Raw genomic sequence first — 9,996 nt, 5'->3', positions numbered from 1 at the left:
TACACCTGTTATTGTGAGCCATTGTAATCAAATCAGCGGTCATGACTGGTTTGGATTATTTGTCCGCTCTGAGGTGGAGAGTTTTCAGAGCAAAAGTTTGTGAGGTCACTGGATCCGGTGCAATGCCTCGAATCCTGTTACAGCGTTTTGGTAGCTGCTCTCCACGGGATAGTGTTATTTCCTTTTCTTTTCTTTTTTTTTTGCTTATGTATAGTGGAAACAAGTGAATTGCATTACACAATAAACAAATTATACCGTGTCATGGATCACACAGCTGTTTATATTGTTGTATTTATTAACATTTAATTTACTTACTCTGCCTATACAAAATCTAAATGATTTATCTTTGATAGATTTGCGTGTGTGTTGTGAACACGATCGCCGCTGTGTGTTAGTCGAGTGTCTGCATGGTTGCCTTTCTGTCTGTGTTTGGTACGTGCTCCATTGACTGTCCCAGATCACAGTGGGACGCCAGTGATTGAAGCCAAGTTGAGAGAGGGGAGAGAGGGGAGAGGGGGGTGTGGACGTGATATCCCCAGCTGGCCTGTGACATCACTCCAAAGGGGACAGGAAGCAGGGGATTTGGAGGGGTAGGGTACAGTAGGTGACATCAGGGCTGCGTCTGGGTCTCTTGGTCCTCCAGCTGGGTAAACTAGACAGAGGGAGAGCGCCCCCGGATCCCACCCACCCATCCGTCGACCCCTCCATCCCCGCCTTTGTCTGCAGTCCACCACCCTTTCTTTGAGCCTCTTCTGCTTTTATGTGCCTCCTCTGCCTCAAAGTCGTACAATGCCATGTGTTTCCTAATGCAGTCTTCCCTTAATATAACTCTCTCTTTTATTTGTGCGTGTGTGTGTGTGTGTGTATTTATGTTAGTGTGTGTGTCTGTTCCTCATCCGTTCACTCTGACCTTGCATCTCCATTGAATGTGATCAAACAGACCTCCCACTGGCTCACACACAGACACACATACAGCACATGTGCATATATGAGGAGTTTGCCCTCATCTTTCTAGGGACAGTCAATCTCCCGAGCGAACTAAGCACCTGGTCGGATTATAACAAGTAAACTATAGTGAAACAATTCCAAATTCCGGTATTCTAGTAATACGTCCTAGGGGTGCTCTATCAGAATTAAAAACATTAGTTTTGTTTGTGCAATTAGAAATAAAGGTGGGGATGGATGTATTCAATTCTCCTTTGGGCCCCTAAAGGCCCTGCCTAAGCAGATATAGGCTAATACAGGAATTCACAATTTGGTAGCAGCCCAGTAATGGTTTCAAAATAAAAAAATCCAGACTGAAACTTCCGACTGATGAAAAAATGTGTATTTATTTACAGAATTACAAAAGCGTAAAGGAGCGCAAGAAAGGCTGTGATGTGATGCAAAGTGTATATTTTTTACGTGCTTTTGCCATGAATTTTTTCTCTATTTTAACCCTCAATATATTTTTGCATTTGGAGTGTTCAGTAGGTGAACAAACAAATATTTTTAAGCAGAAATCTCAAGCTGAACTGAGTCATCGTTGTCACTGACCTGCAGGAGAGTTATGATATGCAATATGTTCCTTCCTGGTTAAAAGCTACCTAACAGACCCTAAAAGCCAAATTAGCAATCATGATGTTATAACTGGTTGCTCTTTATGATCAGTTTTGAACTGAACCGAACAAAACAATTCAAATCATCAACAGACTGAACTAACGACCGAAGTGAAGATAGTCATTATGTCACAGTGTTATGAACAGTGATGTGATCGCTTAGTGGTGCTCATAGGGATCTGTGTTTGAGTGGTGATGCAATCGGTTAATGTTAAATAAAAATTACAAACCACACAGTCAGCGCACAAGTCTTTGAACTGCACTGAACTGAATAAAACAGTTAGAAACACTTCCACCTAGTTTGCCTCAAAAACATCGACTGGGACTTTTTATTTAAAAGTATGCAAGTTGATCTCATTTTTATCAAGAACTCAAACACTCTCATAAAGCTCAGAAAGTACACACACACACACACACACACACACACACACACACACACACACACACACACACACACACACACACACACACACGCAGACACACACACACACACACAGACACAAACACAGAATAATGTTCTGTAAGTTCACTTCTATCACTGCAGAGAAAGAGTGAGTGTCAAAGAGCCGGCTGCCAGTCACACTGAGTGGTTGGCCGTTGGTTTGCACATCTCCGCTTTGAATGTGAAACACATGTTAATGTGTGGGTGGGAGTCAAGAGAATAGAGGAGAGGGTATCCATGTCTCAATATGAAAACGCCCTGTCTGTCCATCTGTAGGAACATTTAATAAGACTTGCACACCAGCAGACCTTTTTTCAATCCTCTCTCTCTCTCTCGCTCCATCTCTACAGCCTCACGCTCTCATTACCTTTGATCTCCAAGCTCAGATTCTTTTCTATGCAAATTAAGTTTGCTCGGGAAAAAAGCGTGTTTTAGTTCAGTTTTGAATGTTTGCGCCTGTGTAGTGTTTCGCTTTTCACCGTACCTTCTGTGTTTGTTTAGGTGTGTAAATGTTTGCTGTATGAACTCTACTATCTGTCACATGGTATAAGATTTCTCCTGTGTGTGTACTATGTGTATTCCACCACATGTGTTTGTTTGAGATACATGTTTTTGTAAGTGCGTGCAGGGGGGCTGAGTGCGTGGCAGCGCCTGGCTTGCCCCCCTCGGTGCTCTGGTGTGTGTCTCAGGGCTCTGCAGTGGGGTTATGGTGTCTGGCAGAGAGTGTGGAGAGTGCAGATGGCAGGAGTGAGAGAGAAAAGGAGGCGGGAGGGAGGGAGAGGTGTGTGGTTGCATTAATATGGTCTGCAATTCTCGTTAGCACTAATCAGGGGCTTCCTGTACCGAGAGGAGCATGAGTTCACCTTCCCAAGTACCCCAGAACCACACACACACATTTACACACAGAGACATATGCATGCACACTTTCAGAAAACATAATACACAACAGTAGGGTGCTCACATGCACACACAATTACACACTCCCTTTCAATCCTACTGGCTCCTTCCCATCTCTTCCTTCACTCTTGCTGGATACTGTAGGTCCATCACTGGTGTCTCTGTTTCTACCCCCTCACTCTGACCATGTATCCCTCTCTGTTTGTTTGGCTCCTCATACTCTGAAACTGGCCATAAAGTAAGCTGGAAGGAAGTGCAAGCAACTGAAAGTGAAGATTTTTCCACTCTTGGGGTGACTTACCATATGCTCAGCGTCACGTGAGACTACCGCAAAGAGTTCACTCTCCCTCTAAAGGGCCCTTGTCCCAACGTGAACTCTGAGGGGTCATGAACTTCAGCTGGAGCACAGAGGAACTGGCACTCAAGGTGGAGATTGACACATACAGGCAAGTTGGCATAAAGGGAGCGCAGATGGCATGCAGGAATGTGGATCACGATGACGCACTCACATTGACATTGGCATATTGCAGGAAAAAAAAGCACCTAAGCCTGACAGGAATCAAGTCATCTGCATGCGCACAAAGTGTGTAATACCATCTGTGACCGTTTAGCAGCTCGGAGCTTGTGTGGCCATGATGGCATGTGGAATCTTTGGGCAATATGTTGACCACAGAAACAATAGAAACGAGATTCCACAATGAAAATGTCATAAGTGCCCTCGCCCCTTTTCTTCTCCCTCCTCCCATTCCTTCCTCTACTTTCTCCCAAGTTTAAAAGAGCCCCGGGGCAAGATAAATTAATGTATCTAAGATGTGGAAATCAGATATTGAAATCTTTGCCCTCACCATCCTCCCCCTTCTTCCCCTGCTTCTCCCTAAACCCCCAGCCTCCCTCACCCCCCCTTCTCCCTGCACTGCTGCTCTCTTTAATAGAGTTTAATAGTGCACAGGGAGACAGTGTGATAAATAGACTGAGAAAAACTGAAGAGATTTGGTTCAAACATGTTTTTTCAAAGTGCACATTTTGTGTCAAATCTTTTTTTTTCTTTTACCGTGCCCTGGGCTTTGCAATTGATAGCCTCCTCAAAACTTAACCACCACCACCACCACCACCACCCTCCTCCTCCTTCTCCTCTTCTTCCCTCCACACCTTCCCACCCCACTGAACCCTGGCCAGCCACAGCTGCCTGACCAGATGTGAAAGAGAAAGAAAGGGAGGAGAAGGAGAGATGGAGGACAGGGAGAGGCCACCTCCTGCGGGGAATGAGGTTTGAAACAGAGAGCGAAGAGTGGAGAGGGAAGGTATGAAGAAAAGGGGGGAGAGGGAAGGTTGCTCAGAGAAGAGAGAAGATAGAGAGAATGGGAAAGATGGAATAACATAGCTGGCAATCAAATGTAAGAGAGAAAGCATATAGCATAAATTACTCCTCTTTAGACAATACCTGGCCTTGTCATTAAAGACCACCTACTTAGACCACAAGAGGCCTCAGTGTGGCTAAATTAATAATTTCTGTAGCTTCACGCCTCTTTTCACACATTTAATCAGCACTGGAGACCAAAATAAGAACAAAACCCTTCCAAAAAGTGATCAAAACTAACAGTCTGCAACCTTTTGTGGCTCAGTCTGCAGGTTAGCGGGGTCCGTATGTATCCAAGCTTCTCCATGGGCAGAGCTGATTTATGTAGCAGCTCAGCGCTGTAAGCCCTGAGTCCGTACTCACACAGTACTCCTGGGGGCTGTCTGATTAGAGATGGAGGAGAGAAACCATGCACTCACACACCCCACCATTTGGTTCTCATTACGCACATGTATGTGCACACCCAGAATACACACACTTGAGCACTTGAGCACATACACACAAAGATGCAGATGCAGACTTGTGCAATCTCAAAGATGTAGTGCCATTCCTAATTTACGTGTGTATTGTGAAATCGGGCATTGGTAGATGTAGCACTAAATGAAAGGAACAAGAGTAAAGTAAAGTAGAGCAATACTATCAAGAAATAATACAATACTTCTCAAACAACATTTGGAAAGAATATTTAACTAAACTGTGTTCTCATTCTCTTCTAACATCCTGATTTAATTGGTTCTACATGATAAGTAACAAGTTCAAATCCACTTTGATCTTGTCACACTCCCTTTTCTCGGTCTCCTTCTTTTCTCTTTACAGCACTGTGTAGAGTGCTATAAAACTAATAAATAATGTAGGCTGCGGTGGCCTCTCTCCTTTCTACATGCTCTGCCACAGAGGGGCATATAGTTTGGAAGGTGCCATCAAACTGGTGGTGTCCACCCACAACCCAGTTTAGTGTATTTTCCCAAAAAAAGGCCTGGTACAGGATGGTACCCCATGCTGTTTTAACACAAGTGTTAATATGAGAGGCCTGTAAACACTCGCCTGTAATCACAGCATGTGGTCACTCTGACTGCAATAAGATGAGGAGATGCATGTGTTATAGGTAGAAATGTGAGTGCCTGAGGAGCGCAAGGCTAATTTACAGCACAGAATGTTGGTTTTTAACAGCTGATTAATGTATGACAACACAGGCTTGGTGTGTGTAACCCACAGAAGTCTCCGTTGCGTTCTTGATCTTGGGCCATTTGCAGCATGTCATTAAAACTTTGTTAAAAATCTAATAAAAAAAGTTTGTCGAGCACCCCTACCTTTATGCATACACTGTCTCCCTCCAGCATGACCTGTGGATGCACTCTGACGTCTCCTTCTCAGAGCTCTCACCTTGCTGCCAGCTTCTCAGATAGCCCCCACCAGCCACATCCCAGCTTTTCCTGTCCCCACTCTCACCCCCGAGTGACATCAGACCTCACCAATGGGCGGAAACACGTAACACACGTAGCTTCACCGTGTTTTGCCCCTCACCAGGTCAGGGACATGATGCTAGGGCTCTGATGGGTAAACCAGATGCACACATATACAAACACACCCATACATACCAGACGTACATTATCTTCCATACAATAAAGAGAATACGTCACAGCTACAGTCTTGCTGAATATGGTGGCAGAAGAGGGAGGACAGATCAAATAAAGAGCAAATAGGATTGACCCACGCCTTCATCCCCGACGAGCGACCCACGGCCTTCATTCCCGATGAACGACCCTCTCATCATTCCTTCGACCCCTCTCTTCATCCCACCTAAACGCACCCTCATCCCACCTTCTTGCATTCCCCGGCTATTCCAATTAAACTTCTCCAATATCGTACAATGGTGTTGTCTTGTTAGTGAATGGCCAAAAAAACACATTCTGTCTCTTTAAGGCCCCCTCAGGAAAAAGCACCAGTCTGCTCTAATCGGTCAGAATTTCCAAGTGTTCCGCATCTGCACTCTCTGCATCTCTGAACCATCATTGCAGTCGGGGAATGTCTGTAACAACACTGCAGAGGCACTGTCTACCTATTGTATATATAGTATAATACAGTTGTGACATCACAACCATACACAAGTCCTGGCAGCTCTTTTAAAGACACAGTTTCTGAATACAGGCTGTACAGTTTTGATAATACTTTCACGGTATTTATATAGCACCTCAACCTGCTTATAATAAAAAAAGAATTACAATATGGGACCTTTAAGATATAATATTTTGTAAGAATGGAGACATTAGATATAATTTAGATGTATCAGTTGTTATGTTTTTGTATGTTATATGTGTCTATATATGTTTATTTATGTAATTTTCTGATAAAGATGTATTAATTTAATCAACGTATTGTTATCATCGTTATTACTTCTACTTGTGAATATTATTTTACATGTAAAGTTTTCCAGCGCTGTCACACCCTATTTTATTGATATTTTCATTAAAGATAATGTGGAATAATCAAAGTCTCAAGAAGCAGGTCTTTTTATAGTTTTTTAATTAAACACACACACAAAATTATGCAATCACTGTCAGTGGTGCCACTATGACAAAGAATGTGCGTTGTTTATGGAAAGAAGCACCTGTTTAGGAGGCCGCCGTCCTTTCAGACACAGTCCCTAGTGATCCCATGCAAGTGTGAAAAGAACAATGAGGTGGACAGAAGTGGATGAGAGGATTCTGCAGGGGACGTAGTGGAGACAGATCAGGCCCCCTCTCCAAGGGGGTGTCGCTGTCTGACAGGAAGTGTAGGTCAGTGTGTGTGTGCGTTTCTGTCTATCTGTGTGGCCAGGTCCGCACCAGCAGGTCAGGGCTGTATAGCCAGCAGGAAATTATCTAAAACATGCACATGAAGATTTAACCCCATGTGTACCGTGTCATCTTCTCATCTGAGGTTCTTATCTGGACAAGAACTATCATCACTTCTACTGTCAGCAGAGATTCCAATTTAAGTCGGTTTGCCTTTATAAAATCATACAAGTAAGTGTTCAAGTACCTTTTCTGAGGGTAAAGTATGAATTTATTGAAATAAAATTATGTGAATCATCGATAGTCAAATCATTGCGGCATAATGACATAATTCTTGGAAGTGGATGAAGTAACAAAGTGTATACGTGAGCATCTAAATACACGTAAGAATATTTGGAATACTTGAGCGGAGGTGCTCTAAATTTAGCTTCCCCTTGACTTTCCTTCGCCCCCTCCCAACACTTCTGCCTTCCAGTCTGAAACAATGGACCCCCTATGTCCCTCCCCCATCCTCCCCCCACCATACACCCACACACACACACACACACACACACACACACACACACACGCACACACACACACTCCTTGTGCCATTATTGGATGTGCTACGTCTCCCTATTTGTGTATGTGTGCTTGGGAGTCCATCTGGCCTCTGGAGTCTCATAAGGAAGAGCTGAATGTTTCGCGGCTCCTGTGCTCACTTTGCAATGTCGTTTCCGTGGCAATAGGGACACACTGCCTTGGCGGAGAGGAAGTGACTCTTGGGGGCGTAAGAATTCTCAGACGGCGGGCCCTGGCTGACGTTATGGGGGGCAAAAATATGCAATTAGAAATGAGCGTATGACATTTTTGGACAGGATATCTCTGCCTGTTAGCAGACACGTTTACATCAGTCTTGTCCAACTCTCACTGACCCATTAACTCATCAGGTTATGTAAGCAGTGCCGACTATCCTAAAACACTGTGCGTCAGCTTCTTGTGCCTATCTTTGCGTCTTCATCCTGCTGCCACTGTGTAAGGGCACGGTTGTCTACAGTAGCACACAAACAGGAGTTGATGGGTTGATCTAAGGTTCATCCTGTTTTGGTGTGCGGCTGCAACCTTGAAACATGTCATTTTCCTGGAGTGTCTTGGTAAAAACAGATGGTTGTTATCATCAGGGTTTGTAAGGAAGCCTCGCTGGCCGCTCATTAGTTCATCCTCTTTCCTCCTTTCTCCTTTTCCCCTATTTTTCTAGTCTTGATGCTAAGCTAAAGCAACCAGCTGCTGGCCGCATATATGAAGGTTGTATTAATCTTCTCCTCTCAACAAGGAAGTGAATGAGTATAATTCCCATAGTGTCAAATTATTTCTTAATGGTTGTTAAAATCTTCTTGTTCTACACTGTCCAACATCATCACATATATATTCTATTTGGGCTCTTTATGTGTAGTTTTTAACTGAGTGAAATGTGTGCATCTTGTGTATCATTGTATTCTTCCAAAATCTCACCTGATATATTTTGTGTCTTTGGGATCTCCCCTTGAATTTAGAAGTTCTGTGTGTTCGCACAGCCTGAGTTTGTAATGACCGACCCCACGACATACTATTGCTGAAGGATTTTTTTAAGGATGTCCTCAACTCTAACCATCCTTGTTACTCCTTGCTCTCTCATTCCCCCTCACTTCCACTTTCTCCGTGTTCTGCACTGTACAAATGTGTGTATGTTTGTCTAAAGCATGTGTGTCAGTGTCCATCTCTCTGTGGCAGCATTCCAGTAAAACTGAGCCAGTGAGGGGTCTCTGTCTCACATCCCTCTTCAATCAAACACAAACACACACGTCCGGCCAGCCTGGCCCACGCTATCTTTCCCTGCCTCCTAGTGCCAGATGCACACACCCTGTGCTCTCCCTCTTCTCCCTCTCTTCCAACATTCCTCCTCTGCCTCCTCTCTCTCCTCTGCTTGCTTTTCCTCCGTTCCTCCTCCCCTCCGGTTCAGCACCCCTGTGCATCACATTGTCTCCAGGCTCTTCATCTTTCTCCACTTCCTGTGTCCTGCTCCTTGTGCCCCCTACACCCCCTCCTCCTTCCTACTCCGCTTCTCTGGGCTTCTCTCTCTCCTCGCGACGTGACTTTTAGCACAGACAGTGGGGCCGCTGCCAGTAAACTGGGGCAGAACTGGCTGAAGATGTGCACTCAGTCGCTGTGGTGTTCATGAACAAGGCTGACCATGACGTACACAAGAGAGACAGATGTGGTTCACAGGGAGACAGATTTGGTGTCCTTGCTTCTGCCATCCCATGCAAAGACACCATGGGCAACAAATTATTTGGACTAGGTCAACGTTATTCACTTTCTTGCTAGGATACCAACACTACTCATGTGACCTTTAAATATAAAACTGGATAGTCAATTTAGTTTCGAAGAATGGGTGAAAAACAGGGAGCCAGCGAGCTTGGCTCTGTCCGAAGGTGACAAAATCATTATGTCTCATTTGTTTAGCAAAAGTATAAAATTGGAAATTTCCAGCCAGAAAAGGATCTAGCACTCAACTGCCTTTTTTTTTACATGGGTGTCAATGTGGCAAATTTTGTGTTCAGTGTGTATGACTTTACATGAAATCAGAGTTTAACTTTGTGTTTACAGTACATGTAATAAATTGATGCACAAATACATTTACTGTACACAAATGTGCGTGTCCTTTTTGTTTATGTACTACGGTATTGTAAAGAATTGACTTTTCCCACAAAACCTACTGTTGAAATCGGAATCTCAAAAAGGTCAGTGTGATACGCAAAAGCATTCAGCAGACAAAACTGACATTCTTGTATAGTACAGTAAGCAGTCAGTGTCAAAATTAAAATGAAACATTTCCAGGGTTGACTGTCATGAAGAAAAAAATTGTCACATTTTGACCAGCACTGCTCACACGATGAGAAAACAACTTTG

Source organism: Echiichthys vipera (assembly GCF_963691815.1).
Source record: "Echiichthys vipera genome assembly, chromosome: 5".
Lineage (NCBI taxonomy): Eukaryota > Metazoa > Chordata > Actinopteri > Perciformes > Trachinidae > Echiichthys > Echiichthys vipera.
The sequence above is the reverse complement of the archived record's forward strand: the minus strand, read 5'-3'. Positions refer to the sequence as shown.